This window comes from Hylaeus volcanicus, chromosome 8, assembly GCF_026283585.1.
Source record: "Hylaeus volcanicus isolate JK05 chromosome 8, UHH_iyHylVolc1.0_haploid, whole genome shotgun sequence".
Classification (NCBI taxonomy): domain Eukaryota; kingdom Metazoa; phylum Arthropoda; class Insecta; order Hymenoptera; family Colletidae; genus Hylaeus; species Hylaeus volcanicus.
Window position 1 is genome coordinate 4,988,757 of NC_071983.1, and position 17,175 is coordinate 5,005,931.

The 17,175-nt window shown below is 48.1% G+C and overlaps 1 protein-coding gene across 4 annotated transcripts in view; it reads left to right on the forward strand.

Moving 5' to 3' along the window:
* The first annotated feature begins 3,503 nt into the window (after positions 1-3,503).
* LOC128880948 (protein Tob1-like) overlaps positions 3,504-17,175 on the forward strand; it is a 78,201-nt gene continuing 64,529 nt past the window's right edge. For 3 of the 4 annotated variants that reach the window (XM_054131543.1, XM_054131541.1, XM_054131545.1), the window contains exon 1: positions 3,504-3,983. The gene's annotated coding sequence lies outside the window, so the exon portion shown is untranslated. Of the gene's footprint in view, positions 3,984-12,443; positions 12,788-17,175 lie in introns of all 4 variants that reach the window. The other variant, XM_054131544.1, reaches the window with a different exon arrangement.

The window sequence follows — 17,175 nt, forward strand, 5'->3', positions numbered from 1 at the left end:
ACGAGGCGCATTTCGAATAATGGGACTTCTTCTTCGTTGCTCTTTCCGCGAGTGAAGCGATAGCGATAGAAATTTTTCTTTTGACGGGGCGCGATGGCTCGGAGCGGCACGAAATTGAAAAATAGGTCACGACGAGTCTCGCGACTGCGACCGGAGTGTCTATTATCGAACTTCTCGCAAAGTCGTATCGGGAACGCTTTTCCCTCCGCGAGTAATTGCGTTTAGGAAACGTCCAGCGCGCGGAATTCGTGTCAACGCGTATCGATTAAGTCCACCGAGAGGGAATTTCGGAACGTGAATTAACTTGGAGCTGTCCAGCACGACGATTTATGCGTCGTGTACCTCGCTGATGGGAATTAAATACAAGCTCCCGTGATAAGGAGTCTATTCACCGCGGAGATTAATATTCGACGTACGTCGGGGCTGCTTGCCGCGCATTGCAAGAGACGCGTGCTGTTCGCTATATTTGACAGCGTTTTCATAAACGCTAGCGGTGAACCGATAAGATGGCAATGCAGGAAGCAGGAAACAAATTGAAACGGTTTCAGAGATGCGGCGCGATAAATTGGAAACAGCGACTGTTTAGCATACGATTAACAAAGTACCCCGTGAATTTTCATGGGCGTTAGGTGCGCGCCGTTACGAATCCTCTTATTACTCACGCGAGATCATCGGCGTGCCTTGCATGCACGCAGCCCGACGTAGCTCGTATGCATATCAACCGAGCGTGTTTCAATTAAATTACGCATTCCAACGTCCACACTCTCGGCGCGTCCGTAGAACAAGAGCTGCGGTGTCACGCGAGTGTCGTACGCACCTGCGACCACGGCCATTCCGCTGGAACGGTGTAAACGAGATATCGTAAACCGTCTAAGGCGCTCCATTCGGGCTAGTCGGTGGCCAACGATCCTGGACCGTTGCGAACGTCGACATTCCGGCGATTCGATTAACCGACGATTCGAAAATTTGCTGTTGACAACCCGCGACGTGCAACGCGAGCACGAGTAACTTAAGTAGACGCTAACTCGGTTGAATGAAACATGGTAAAGTGGTATCTGTGCGTCATCGAACACCTGCTGAAGCTAGTCGAACGTCAACAGTTATCAAAAAGCACGGAAAACTTTTAGTAACTTAATTCGACACTTGAACTTACGACGAGCTTGAAATCGGCATAGTCTTTAGAATCGCATCTCGAGAGAACCACTTTTAGCGATGATTGCATATTATCGCTTCGAGAATGCTCGAGTCGCGTGCTGCTGGGAGTCGCCCATGTGCGTTCGTCTGCGATACGTTAAACGTTTCAACAAACAAGCCAGCTATCTGCTCGTGGAACTCTTAACGAGGTGTCCTCCTCGTTCGAGCACAAGATCGATCTTTCTTATTCCTTCGTTTGCTGCCAATTCGCCTAGAAATCGCTTCGGCTGCAGCCAAGACCACCCATCTTCGTTAACATCGATCGATCGAACGAACAGAAACCAATTAAGTAACAGAGTAACCCTCGAGCAACAAAACTCCGATCATCGTTCAGGAATATCACCGTAGCGATACCTCGGAGACCGACAAGTGGGTGCCCCACATTCATGGAGCTATCCCTAATTAAACCACTCCTAATTATAGAATTATAGACAGCGGCTCGCTGTCGATACGCGGAAGCCAGAAATCAATCCGATTTAGTTCCACGATGTTTCGCGTTATCCGTGCTGTGATAAGTAACCTTGAATGTACAGAAAATCGGTCGAGCGCGACAATATCGAAACCTTGACCGACGCTCCTCGAATCGTAGACGACTCGTTAGAAAACTGATGGAGGGGTTGCGTCATGTTGGCAATTTAAAAAAAATTGAAATTATTTTTTTCTCAAGTATATCAACAAGACGAAAGTACCTTCGATCAACGACGACATCGAATAAAACAACGTGAGACGATAGACAAGGTGTAGCCGAGATTTCCAAAAGTATCCCCAATTTCACGGGAGCTGTGCAACGTTTCCGGCAAACCGTTCCAGCTCGTTCCATATAATCCCGAAATGTCAAAGTTCGCTACACCGTGAATCGATATTTCAGCGTCCCTTCCCGCGGCGCTTGCAGGATGCGATCTCTGCCTGTGAGCAGGGACGATCGTTTGACCTTCGACGAGGATCCTCCAGGTTCCTCGGGGCGTGCGGTGATTTCTCGCCACGCCCAGCACGCGTGGGACGATCCGACCGAGCATCGAAATGGTAAAGGGCGCGTGCAGAATGGAATACCACCGACCAACGGGAGGAAATCAATTACGTGCCTTTAAATCCCACGTCCTGCAACTTCCTATCGATCTTGGCCCCGATAGAAATGTCTTCGAGCGTACGGGTTCGCTTATGGAAATCCAGATGCATTCTATCGGGGAATGGAGTATGCTCGCCATCAGAGGTTCCATTTTGTAACTGGAGCGTCGACGAATGGCGTGCGACAATCTTAAATTTCGTTCAGGTAAGTCAATTTGGAATAACCCTCCCGTCTCTCAGAATCGAATCGCCAAGTAAAAGCCGTCCAGCCTCGACGACCCTTTCGCAGGTGTCGAATAGGGGCAGCTCGGTCACCTAGGTACTTCACCTGGTACTCGACGATCTTGAAAATCCAAGGGAGTCCCAGCTACAAAGCCGCGGGGACGAGCCCCAGGACCGTCAAAGGGTCAACGCATTCCGTCCTTTGGAGGCGTGCCGGTTTCAAAGAAAACCACGCAACCGGGGGTGAGCGACGCGCAGAGGGAACGGAACGGCCCCGATCTTGGCTGGCTGGCAAGGACGAGGTCGGCGAGAAAGGCCTAATCGCTACGACGATGTTCTCGTAGCCGACACACAGGCCTCTGCAAAAGGGGTTGCATGCAGCTGCAGAGTGCAGGCGCACCCCCGGGCCGCGGGTTATATAGAACACGAACGAGGTAGGAAGCGGGACGGTGAACGGGGCGAAGAGTGCAGGCGACGAGGGAATGCACATTGAGAAGGAGAAGAGCGGAAAAACGGAAAGAAAGAGAAGGAACGGAGAAGCACAGAGGGAGAGAGCGAGATTGAGTGGAAAAGAGTGGGTGGTTACCGGTGCCGGGTCGCGAAACGGGCCGCGGAGAGGGTCGGGAGTGTAGCGAGGATTCGCTTCCGTGTCCCAGTAGCACTAATGACCGCCATCCTCCCCTCCTTCCGTTCACTCTTCCCCCACCAGCGCGCCCTTGCACTCCCCCACCCGGCATCCGTGGCTCCCCACCATTCGTCCTCTTCCCCTTCTTCTCCCCTCCATTCGCGGACGTACATCCAGGATGACTCGAGTTACGTCACAGCGCCTAGAGCGTGCCACTTCCCCTCCCCTGACGCTTCACGCTATCCTAGCCTCTCCTTTCCCACCGAGCGTGGTTCTCGCTCGCTCGGTTCGGAGCCACTGGTCCCTCTCCTCCATCGCTCTGCTCCGTTGTATCCAGGAACGGTGTATACACACGTTACGAGCGTTCTATATATCTTTCCACTATACCGGCCAGCACTCGGCGAGACCGAGGGGAACCCGGCAGTCTCCGCTGGTACACCGAGCTGCGTGTTACCCGTTCCTCCGCTTGCAATCACGTTTCTCGCCCGTAATCAGCGTCGACGCGCGTCCGATCTGACAGCCCGAGTCGCGGCGGCACGTCGTCGGCTCAACAACACGCGCGCACCCTAGACGCTGGTGACCTATTCGTCCACGCTGCCTCTGTACACGCGTACACACATACACACACGCAAACACAAACACACATACACAAGTACACTCGCATACGGAAGTCAGCTAGCTGACAGGGTCGGAGACACTGGATAATAGAGGAAAAGACGTGCGGGGTGTTCTTCGCGAGCAGTGACGAGGAGATCGGCGACCGTGAACCGTGACCCGTGATCGCGGCGACCAGTGAGAAGCAAACGGGACGGGTCGCGTGTTTGCAGGTGCAACCGGCCCCGTTTCGTCCCGCCGCATCGAGGAGTAACACGTGCAGGTGTGTATACGACCGCGCGCACGTGCACGGTGCCCTACGTCACCGTTGTTCCCGTGTATGTGTGTGCTCGGCTGATACAGCCCGTTAGAGGATCGCGTTAGGTAGACGCCAGGTAGAGGTTGGCAGGGGTGTAGAGACCGTGGAGTGTATCGTGAATCGTTTCGATGTGCCTGGCTCGAGGGAAAACGAAACGAGTGTACCTCTCTAAGAGACGCGAGCGGCACGCTACTCCCGAGTCACGAGCACGCCAAAGCTTGTCGCGTAAGCGTTTGGGGGTGTAACATAGTGACGACTTTAGTGACGGGGGCTGTTGTTCAGTTCGGAGTCACGGGAGTATCCCAGGGTCGCTCGACGAGGACCCAGTGGAAGTTGGAGTGATCAATGGCAAGTATCTTTAGCGGAGTTTGTTCTGGAGTTGGTCCAGGTGTCTATGAGTCGGATTCGCGTGATCTGGACACGTAAAGTAGGACTTGGACGGCGCGATCGAGAAAGGGATGATATTCTCCGCGGTAATTGTGATTAGCTGCAATGTGTGATACGGGACTAGAGCTGTCCTCTGTTTGTTTATTGGAACAACGTTCCACGCGGACAAGGGATTAATTAGGTTAATCGACGGGTCACGATTCTTGGGACCGCGTGCTTTCTTCGCATGCTTCCCCCTTGTTGATTCTCGTTGATCGAAGAGCGTATTAACTCGTGGGATTTTATGTCCATGCCAGCACGTGTGCTACTTTCTATCAGCAGCTCGTACCGTCGTTCATGCGACTGTTTGAATCATAATTATAGCCTTGTCCTATGTACAACTTCTTATGGCGCGTTTGGATTTAATGTCGGAACGACACTCCAGTATTCGCTTTTTATGTATCGAAACGTCGACGATTAATTAAACTCTTCTTTCGTTTGCTGTTGTTCTCTCTATGCTGCGTTGATTCGATGCTGGTAGGATTGCACGCTTTCAATTAACTTGTTCCACCATAACAGTGCGGGTACCGCGACGTCCGATCGACCCTTCGGTGACCAAGATTTCCAGCCTTGAAACAGATACGTAAACACGAAAGTATGTCTTTCTAATGCACCTGCTTTATGCGTCGTTAGGTCTGTGGGAACCGAGAACGTATAAGTCGGGGTAACCATCGTTGCACCTCGTCTTGTCGATGATGCATCGTCGCGTCCGTGGCCCTCATAGCTCCGATGCGTTTTTGGTAGTATGGACGAGTTCGTTCGAAGCCAGTGCACATGTGGGATGCATCCGGTGGGTAGCTCAAAGGAAGCGACGATAAGGAAACGCGGATGCTCGGGAGATTGTATAAAGCGGAGAGGTCCACGGCGATGCCTGAAATATTTACGATAAGACGCTTTGTACACGATAACGAGCGACGCATCGGCGGGGTTTGGAGGCGTAACCGATAACTGCATCGTCTACCTGCATCACGGATTAGTCGTATGTGTTGGGAACACGATATTCGAGACTCGAATGGTCTCCTAACTCGCACTTGGGCTACACTCGGTTGTCACCGTAGAGGCGAGCTTGTAAAACGTCGCTTGTCACGGATAACTGTGGGATTCGCATGATTTAGTTGAAGCATAGACGTTTTGCATTTGAATCTTGAGATGTTTTGCATTTTTGGAAGTCTTAACACTCCTTGTCTGGATGAGCTTACGAGTCGATCTATTTCCTTTTCCGGTGTACATTCGTGTCCCTGTGTGCAATGTTGTTAGAACGCTATTTAGTATTACCTCTGCTTCCTGATAAAGATCTTTTATGGACGTCATAGCCTTTTTTGTTTATCCGCGAGTATAACCTGTATACTTTGAAAGAATATAAAGTATCGCGGTACGTGTAACGTCAGAGGTCTCGATGCTTACTCGACCGTAAAAACTCACTGCGCAGGATGTCCGATAGAATTTTCATGTTCGTATTCGCGCGATTCCTCGCCCTTTCGCGTTAAACGCCTCGTAAATATTGACTCGCCGTCGAGTAGGCGCGAAGATCGGATCGTCACTTGTGCTTTACGAGCGGTTCCGTTGACAGCTGCAATTTGTATCGCGTACAGTTTACATTGTTCCCCAGCAAACCGTTCCTGGGTGTCTACATAACCGTGCAGCTTTAAATCAATGCGCGTCGCGTAACGTTATCGATAAAAGGGCACGTGTACCGCGTTGCGCAATAGTTGCATCCAGACGTGAACAAAATCCTCGAACGACGAGTAAAAAGATCATCATTTTTTATTTACGACGTTAGCCGTCGAGATGATGGCTTCGAAACGCCGCTTCCCTTCTCGGTCGCGAATCCCTCCGTCCTTGTTTGATAACTTGAAACGCTTCTCGTACAAGTTAGGCGAAGTCTGTCTCTCGTAGTCAATTAGGCTCTTCTCAGAACTTGACAGATCTCTACGAACCAAACAACGTCAGTTAACACCTGGAAGTTAGATGCATCTGCAATGTCCTGCGCGAGAACATACAGCTGCGATACGATTTTATTTACTCCAAGATTTATATGCAGTCAATCCCACAAATGTTCAGAAATTGAACGCGCATCGTTGGATAATTCATGACTTCATTTCTTCTCGAGGAGACACGTCGCCATTGGAGCTAGCATTCGGTGAATTAGCGGGGCAAAATTTGGCATTCGCCTCGACGAATGATTTCGCTCCGAAGGCTCTCTAGTCGGTTTGTTCGCCGACAGGTGTTGTAACTGTCCCAGATTCCGGTTCGTTTACCAATAGAGCGCCTCGCTTAAATATATCGCGCGCGTTCGCAGCAGCTGCGCGCCGATTTCGCAACGATGGAACCGCGGAATCCTTGCGAATCGATATCGCCGTGCGGATCGGTTCGCGATCGGCTCCGTTGATAGCCGAAACGAGCCCCCGTTGCGAAACGAAGGGAAAGTCGATCTTTGTTTACGCGCAGCCCCTACAATGCAATCTCTTCGACGATGTCTGACCCGTCGCGAGATGCTCGCCAATTAAGTTTGCAAAACGTTCGCGAGCGTTGCACGCTTAGAGCGATCCCCCACCGAAAGTGAGCACTCGAGACCATACGGACTTCGAGTTTGCTACTAATTCTCTTCCGAGTATATTTTATATTATAACTGCTGTCGATTGCAGACAAATGTTGCGCGTAAAAGATTTCGACTGCGTCTCGGTACCTATGTATTTTGTCTTCCATTCCGAAGGGTGTTAAAAGTTCGCGGCGGATAACCTTTGTATATTAAAGTATCATAATTAAATACATCAATTTACAAAGGTTATCTAGTTAATTAAATACTCGAATAAAAGTACTTTTTATCCGTCAGCAGATAACCTTTCCAATTTACAAAGGTTATCTGCAATCTGCGAACTTTGTCGCTTTGTGGAAACCTGAACAAACGAAAGTATAGTTGGCAACGTTTGCGAACATTTCGTCGCCGTTCGACGCCGACAAATTATTTTGCGAAATTTACACCTATAATTGTACACCTTGCTTATCGTTAATTCGTTATTCAAACCTTTTAGCTAAATTACGATGTTCCTCGTCTCTGCCGTGCGCCAAAGGCCACGGAATGTCGCTTAGCACGCGGAGAATGAACGTTTGAACTTGTTTCGCCCAATTACGCGCCAGGCCATATTCTCCGGCTCTTTCCGCGACTCGTTTCCAAAGCTGAATCGCGGCGCCGAGATAACCGACAAGCACGATTCGCGCAGACATGCGACATCTATGCAAATCTTGTTTGTATATTATTCTGTACACGGAGATCCCGAAACGAATCTAGCGAGCTGTAAATCGATGCGTCCGGAAAGTACGAACAATGACTCGACGAAATTTTCTGTCGCGACGTAAGTCGGCATTTCTGCGATTTCATCGCGTAGACGAAAAACAGGAAAGCGTTTGGAGTAATTGTTTCAAAGACAATAGCGCCGCTCGTTTCTTTCTCGAGCGAGGATGACACGCGTTCCGTGTCGAAATATCATAGTCACTTTTAACGCTATTCCGATTGCAACTGTGCGCAGTTATGCAATATCAGATGCGCCACTGATACATTATCGCGATTATTGCATTGTTCGTAATCTTCTCGAATAGCAAACCGAATAATTTAATAACGTCCGCGTAATTTAATAACGCTGCAACACGCTTCTTCGCTGCTTCGATAATTACGAGCTGCGCGATAATCAACTAGAAAGTTGTTATTTACTAACCGTTTTACGTTACTAATCACGTGACTTTTCATGCCACTTACTTCACCCCTATTTCTACACCGCGCCTCATCGCGCCGCTAATCAACGGGATTATTATTGTACCTACTGTTACGATTGATTAGCGGTACCAACATCTATGATCGTACCACTATTAATAATAGTAATTCATATTTTTAGCTTCGGAACACTTGCGCGAGTATTGAAAAAGGTGTTCCTTCGGACCCAGAAGATGATCAACCAGAAGGAACGCAGCGTGTCGAAGCGAAGAGGCCGTTTCCTCAATTACGTGACTGTTCCTTTTACGATAGCGAGTGGATCCGATTACGTAACCGCGGTGCTCCCATCATTATCGTTCCTGTAAACGGCAAAAGTTGTACTATGCAACACGATTAACGCGCTCGCGGTTCGAATTTGCATGCATTTCTGGAACGTTTTTCCCTTATACCGCGGATAATAACGGCCATTAGCGGCGTTAATTATCAACCTTATCGCGAAATTTATCTCTTAAAGGTAGCACGCGCTGTGTCCATTATCGTGGATATTACCGCGACCATCGTACGCGACGTACTCCCCTTGTATTTGTTCGTAAATTTGAATCGCGAAGGTTTGAAGAAGCAAGTCTCCGAACTGTTCACCGAATATCAAAGCGTTACTCGACGAACCGACCGTCATTTGTTAAAATTAAAGCAGTCCTCGCTGGTGTTCCAAAGCATCAAACTCCATTAGTTACACGAATCAAGCATTAGAAACGTAATTCTTTACCGTGACGCCCCGAAATGCTCAACCGTCAAAGCCAGATAGTCGAATTCCTCGTTTCTTGGCAATTCCTCGGCATCGTCTCGCAGTTTAATTTAGCGTCAACGCACGTACAGTATATTTGACTGGTACATTAAACGCAAGGCCTCGAACCGTGAATCTCGAACGGGGTGAGTCATCCTTTTGGATCGCGTTCAATCAGAGTTCAGATTCGCTTCGCTACGAAACAAATTGGTTCGAGATGGTTCCTCGACGTTCCACTGGTGCCATCAGGGTATCTAGCTTAGAGGTGTCATTGAACAGAATACAGAATACTAGAGCCGGTTCAATTAGCCTTTTTCACGATTCTCCCGTGCGTTGATATTCCTCCTTCCCCATTCTTCCGCCATTGACAATGCGGGCTTCGCTTTTAACGCTTAAGCGAGCAACAGCATCGACTGCCGGAACGTTTACGTTATGTAATCACGTTTTAAAAGCCGCTCGAGGAGGTAATTAAGCAATGTTTGCCGTACAATTATAGGAAACGAGCTGTTTTCGATCCATTGGCCTGTGACTCGAACGGGCGAACGGACACACGTTGGCATATTCGGTGTCGAGCCGGCCGACGAATTAAAGATTCACGGGGAAAAACACCAACGCGTAGTCCATAATTGCGCCAAGTGGAAATGGAAAACTGTAACGTGGACGGTAGAGCAAATGAAATTTTGGGATAAATGCGAGAGACGCCGTTATCCAGGATTAACGGAAGCCGCTCTTTGTTAAATAAACATCGGCTGAAACGGACACGGATACTCTTCTCCGCCATTCGGAATAATTACGAACTTCAATCTGGAGGTTTGTGTAACGCTGGAAAAAATGGTGGTTTTCCGAGCGAACGTTAATACCCTCTTCATCGAGCACGATGTTTGATAATCAAATATGCTTGGCGAACCTTCCAACGATATCTTTTCTCCGCGGTCTGGAAATACTGTTAAAATTGAATTTCCAAGAGTTGTCGTCGTTGGAAAAGCTTGGTAACAATCTCGCTGGAAATACTATTAAAATCGAATCTCTGGGAACGGTGATTGTTGGAAATTTGTTTAGTAGAATCGATGGAAATATTATTACAATTGAATTTCCTGAATCAGTAGTCGCTGGACGTTTCTATCCCGTTGCTTCCTCCGTTGCATTTGTTGATGGTGTGTTCCAGCAAGCATTAGGAAAATGGCGGATGCTAACTTGAGAAAAAGGAGTGAAAAAAGTTGCAGGCGTAAGGACAGAGTCGATGGAATCACGGGCATCGAAAGTGGAGCATTGGTCGAGGGTTTTTGGGAATGAGACGAGAGCGCTCTGTGCGACAATCGATCGGCGACCTAATCGATTCGATACTCCCACGCCCGTTCCAATCAGTGGCCGCACAAGTTACACAAGAACCCCGCGATTGGTCGATATTCGGTCGTGCGCTTCGTTTTCGTTTCGGCGTCATCTATCGCATTTTCCGGCAAGCCATAATTTTCGAGCGCGTTTAGAGCCTGGTGCGCCAATACCAGCGCGAATTTATGGCCCCGATATTCTGCCTCGGCCGCACGAAACCCACCGCGGTCTTCCGTGCTTGTTAATTTCCAGGCTGGAAATTAATAAAACATACGCAAGCATCGCTCGAGATCCCTGAGGTAGTTTACTAGGGACCAAAGAAATATTTGGCTGAAAATTTATCGGGGAACACCTGTCGTGGATCGGCGCCACGCTGAAAGACTCGACGATGCGTTCGTAGCGATAGCGGAATGAACAGTTGGCGATAATGGGACAGGTCGACGCTAATAGGAGCGTTGGTATTATTGGTCAATAACAGGGAGAAGTTAACGGGACGCTGTGACGCTGATGACAGACGCAGCTGACGTGATACGACGATGCATGATTATTAATTACACGCGATATCGCGGCGATATGAATTTTCGCGGTCGATCGATACTTTAGCAGAATCTGGTGGACGGAAGGGACGAAACCTGGAGTATCGCGGCGTTTGCCGGTTCGAACGAATACCTTCGAGGGATGCATCGGGTCCGAATGATCGATTTGCTAGCATCGAGATAGTTTGAATCGATAGATACCCTCGCACGCTACCGTGGAAGAACTGACAACCGGTCGATGAACGAAATTAAAGCGAGAACGAAGTTCGCCTTTCAACCGCATCATCGATCTCCGCGCGGCGCCGTTATTGAAGCCGTACCTATCCGCAGCGCCTCGATGCTAATGAGGTTAGTATATCATAACGTCTGGAGAACGAGTGCGGCACGGAGATAAGTCCTTTATTTATACAAGGAATTAGCATGGCCGCGGTGCACGCGCCAGTTCGCTTGCCGCGGAGAATGCGCTATTATTCAATGGGGAAGTACAACGTATACAGGTGGCGATAAATTCTGGACGGTAATGCGTATACTTCGCCGTCGGAAGTAAATCTTCGAGAAGGTACGCCCTCCTTTCGGCTGCATCGAATTGCTTTCGAGAAACGCAACGTCTGCGCTCAGTTCGAGTTGTTATCTCACATAAAATTTATCCAAATAAGAATAGTACTTCAATGAGGACGAGACAAAAATATTCTAGGTCATACGTGCTAAGAACGCTCGTACTGAAAGTTTGATATTGGTACTTCATAACTTTCCAATTTCGTATTAAAACACCGACACAGACTTGCGAATCTGATCGTAACGTTTACATGTCGCGTCGATGCTATTTGAAAAAGGTGTAGAAAAGAGAATGTTCAAAGAGAATGTTCTCTTGGAGCTTCGAGGTTGAAACAGGTCGTGTATCAGGGGTCAGAATATCGATGTCCAGACGGCAAAAAGCAGATGAAAGAACGTGCCGTACGCGTTTTGATCACGTCGAACGTTTTTCTTCTTTCTCGTACCTTGAAACGAATCACGTTTGTTTTTGCTCGACCAGAACGAGTTTCGAGGAATCGGTACGTTTCCATCGTGTTCCAGTCACGTGGAATGCGTATGAATGAACCGACGCAGTAAGTGTGTCAGCGCAGCTTTCATTTCGAGCAAGTGAACTTGGTTGTACGCGGTGTCTGGCCGTGACTGTCGTAATCTACTTAGTTTGTATTATTCCCCGTTCGGCAACCTTGTTGTTTGAGTGATCCAAGTGTAGCTTCTTTTGCTCAACCAGTTACTATACTTTTACAAACAAATTTTAACAAGCTGAGTTAATAGTACGCGGTGTCTGGATATGATCGTCTGGATCTACTTATCGGGCATATCCAGTCCTAACGATTGAGAAGGTTTTACCGATGATACCTGAATTACTTCAAGCGCTCCAGGATTTTGATCGATACCCACTATAGCGTTCTATTATAATTAATCAAAGCGATACGCCACTAACCGACGCGATCATAAATCATTAGTGTTGTAATTAAAAGCTGAACCTGCTTCTTCATTCATGGGCTTCGGCACATCAATGAGCTGTTTCTTCGCATATCGTTAATTCGTTATCGGTGTGTGAGTATCGAATTACGATTGAAACAAATCAAAACGGATTTTGTTTACAGATGGAATTTCATATTGTAAAACGAACGTCGTGGAAAGGCAGAGGTTAAATAATCCGTATCGTTGTCGGAGGAACCGACGGAAAATATGCAGCAGAGGGGAAACCTAGCGAGTGTCCTCCTAATCTACCACGTTCGGAATTAATGTTACCTCTACTCTACTGGTAATCCTCGACGGAGGCTTCCCCCCTAACACATATGTTACCGTAACGCACACACGGACCGTTCCACGTGTCAATAAGTAGCTGGAACACGCTGGCCCATTACGCGATACGTACATACACACAGGTCTATCGTTGCAAGTTCCGCGGTGAACTTTCCTCCCTTCGGGCACCGCGAGAAACGAGGTCAGTATTTTGGGTGGTGGTGCCACGATGAGATTGATCGAAAAGGAAACATTAGCACAGGCTATCTTTTACACACATTTTTCACTCACTGAATTATTACCTCGGTTAGCCGGCGACCATTTCTCACTCCGAATAGCTCTCCTGCATTTATTTGACGAATTAATCTTTCGTAAACCACGGGTAAGTTTGACTTCTAAAAACAGTTATAGGATTAACTGAACCGTTTCTAGAAAGAGTAAAATCTCGTTATAATATCTATTTTATGTACCAAATTCGATTTACGGCAGCTGCTGTTCACCGTCTGAATTACTTCTCGTCTGACCACATACAGACTGTTACTACTTCCGGACGAACTCTGCCATGGAAATGAATCTGCATCCAAGTTTTCCAATAAGCTCTGTTCTCCGGATTATCTAGGACTGTAAATGCCCTAAAGCTACATTAGTAAAGTAAAATTGAAGGGTAATTTCAACCCTCGAGAACCTCTTTGGCTCGTTTTACCGTGAAACGTCTACCGAGACGTCCATGGGCGTCGCGATCTTTTGGTTGTTCAAGGGGCGTGGAATAAGGAAGATTACGCAAAACGAATGGGAATTCCCGTCCGTGGGAATTAAAAACGTCCAAGGAAGTTTGGCTGAAAATTCAGTAAATTGCTCCAGCCGCGTGCGAATGGAGGGACACGGAGAAGGCCGTCGACGGAATTAAGTCGCTTGAATCGCGCAGGATTACACGCTACCAGGACGACGAAAATTCCGCTGCTACTTTTCAGCCTAACAGTCGCGTCGCTGTGCTCCTCTAGAGCCAGTGATTCTTAACTACCGCGCTGCAAACGTTGAATTTTAATTTTCCTTTCTTTCCTTTTAATAATTCAAGGCACGCTAAGGAATATTCTTTTTTTTTTACTGAAATAAATGAATTTAGGTCGAAAGAGGTGAAAAAGGTTACGAACCACTGGTCTGTGTACGCGACCGCACGGTCTTACGGATGGCGCCACCAGCTGCGAGCTACGGGCGGGTCCACACTAGGTCACGGGTCGATTTTCACGACGTAACGTTCCAATTCGCGCCTGATATTGATCTGAGCTTTTCCGCCCACGTTACAAACCGCCTTCCGACCTGGCTTGGCCCGCGTCTTCGCGGGGAAGGGTTGGAAAGATCCTCGAAAGGCTTCCGATGAGTTTGGGGAGACCTGGAAATCGAAATCTTGCAGGATTTCAGGGTACATCGATCGCTTCGCGGTTTCGTTTATTTCAAAGAACATTTTTCGTATTTAGTTGCAGTCTGTGGAAAGTATACGATTAATATATATATATAATAACCGAGCGCCTGTATACAAAGCAGTGTAACGCGAGTACAATTTTTACGTAAACTCGCGATCCACGCTGCTCAAGTATTAATATTAATGAAGTTGTGGATTAACAAGCCTGCCGTGAGAGGAGCGCTCAGTGTGTTCATCCCAGTGTTACCGTTCGCGTTGTGTTCCCAGAGAAATTATGAATTACGCGAGAAATAAATAACACCGCGATACCGCGTAAACTCCTGGGGAAGAATTATTCATCTCGGAGAACAAGATTCTGGAAATACGGAAACCGAGGCAATAATTTCGTCTCTCTGGAATAGTTTTGCTATTTCTATTCGCGTCGAGGAACGTTGTTTGCAAAGGCTGCGCGACATCGAGAGGACGCAATGTGGTGGTAGACCGAGATAATATCAACGTGGTATTTTCTTTATGGGTTACAGGGGTGGTTTCAAGGCTGTCTAATAAAAGTCCCCGGAACGTTGTTCATAAAATTTTCACGCTTTGTATCATTAAGCGTTTCGTCGATAAAGCATGGCCTGTTAAGTCGTTCGAATAATGCATCGATCGGCACACAAAATAATAATTTCCGAGGCATGAGCGTGTCCTAATATAAACTATATTCCACGCACCATGCGGCAATACGTGTTTCCCACGCATCCAGATCGCGCACCACGCGGCTCGTGCTTCCCATCCGGCGACGCCAGCATTCCCTCGACGTAAAGCGTGACACACCAACACGCGAAGACGCCAACCCGTGTTAAGAGGTTTCGGGGTATTTTTCGTGGTTCACTTGGAAGTTGTGGCTTCCCGTTTCTCTTCAAGATTTCTCCAGGAAGTACAATTTGGCACGCTTCGGGCTCGTATGGCCCCGTTGAGGATCCCTGACGTAGATTACGCCCTGGATACGGAATACTTAGGAAGTTTAACCGGATTCGGTACCGCGCGAAATTTCAAGCCACGGCCCTACGACTCTCGCAGAAGATAAATCCCGGCGACGTACGTGTGCACATGTACGTAAGTGGCGGGTGCCACCCGGCAACCCTCGCGTTCCACCCCCCATCAGTCGGTCGATCAATTGCGCGCGAAGTAGAAGTTCGCCCGACTCTGGTGGTTAAAGTTACCCTCCTCAGTCACGCCCAGGGTTCGACGACCTCGCGTGTGCCGCGATCCAAAATTACCAACGATGGAAAGCGCAGTCGTAGCGACGGCGCACAAAATATTTCTGTGCCCGTTCCTCGATTGCGACTGCCGTTTAATTCGTGTCGATCGATCATCCAGGGTCGCGCCCGTTAAAATAGCACGCCACCCTCTTTTCGCTGACGTCACCGTCACGCGTCCTTGGGAGTATCAACCCTCGTACGCCCCCGCGCGACACCGAAGATCCTCCGCGTCCAGGACGATCTCTCGATCGGAAACGGTGGCTGCTCGAGGTGGACGGGGGAGCGATAACGATCCGTGGACTCTCGTTTACTGGGTGGGACGGACGAAAGCGACCATGGTTCGGGTTTAAAATGGCGTCACGATTCGAGTCGCGACGCCTGGCGAGGAGAAATAAAGGAGGGTTGCCAAAATCGTGGCATTTGAGATACTTTGACGTCGGTTTTTCGTTTGATCTTTAGGCAAATTGGTACATAATAATATGCGACATACAGTCACATTAATATTCGTATTCTCTACGTCTATTGAAGAAGTTTGACTAAATTTAATAATAGTTTTGATATTACCAAATGAATTTTTCATTATAATTATGCATACGAACAAACATATACATGCATATATTTATAAATACATCAACATATTTATACACCTGGAAACATCAAACGTACCATTTAATTCAAACAAATTTCTTTGAAATCACATAGAGGGTATGAATATTCATGGGACTGATTGTATTAGAAATAGAAGCAGGAAGTAACCGCTATCTTCGGTTAAAATACTCGTTGAATTCATTGTACGAGAAACGTAAAAACCGTCGGTCGTTTCAACACCTGTTACGTGTAATACCGCTAACGAGAAAGGACACTTAACAGGGAAAACAGGAGGTGATTGTGAAATATACCACTGTCGCGACACGAGGCAAGAACCATACGATATCTGGACGCACGTAATTGTATCTCGTTATGCTCGTTACAGGGATGTTTCCTAGGGATGAGATAACTCGGCTCGGTAACGAGATCACCACCGCCACCCCCTATTTTTCCACCGTTTTTCCCGCGGAAGCGTGCATGCAAAAATTGCGACCCGTCGCTCGACTATTTTTCCGCCTTTCTCGCTCTTCTTGTCGACGTGGAAAAAACTCGGTCGTCGAGAGCGAATGTTTTCGGCGATCAATACCACCCTCTCGGCTTCTTTCTCGCATCCACCCCTCGGTCAGGCGCCTCCTCTTATCGTTTAAAAAGAGTCCAACGAACAGTGGCGCGCCACTCGTCGTCGAGCCGTGGAAATGGGTTCTAATTCGGAACGCTCGACCGGAACAAAAGTCGAAACGCAACGGTGATCCATTTGCGAATTTTACATACGATAAGTCCGGCCTTGTACCGGCAATCTCGTCTTTCCAAGGTGTGCTTCGCACGTGCATTAAGCCGAAGCTTTAGCAAACACGTATCGACGGCCGCGTCACAATTTCAAACAATGCACAGACGCGACGAGCGGAACGGAAATTTTCATGGTTTATTGGAAATTAGAGCGAGGCCTTCCGCTTTCTCGGAAATGTTCATTTTTATATAGGAGAAGGTCGCTCGGTTCCGACAAAGGAAAACGACTTCCCCAGTTATTCGTCGCGTGGTAAAATTTTCCAGGTCGAGTAACCCAGCCTCGCGGTGCAAAATAATACTCGGAATTCTTTTCTCTCGAAAAAAATTGTCGTTAATCGAGACTCTCTCTCACTTTCTTTGAAATCATAAGAATCGTGACTATTCGTCTCTCCCCGTCGAGCGGAACATGGAAAACGAATCGCGTGCCCACCGATTAATCCGTGGGCAGGTTCGCGATTCCGCGTAACACGATCCTAGCCGGCAATTACTCCCAATATTTCGGTCCGTGGCATTGCGTGTCCAATACAGCTCCGTAATTGGTGACAGCCGACGTGT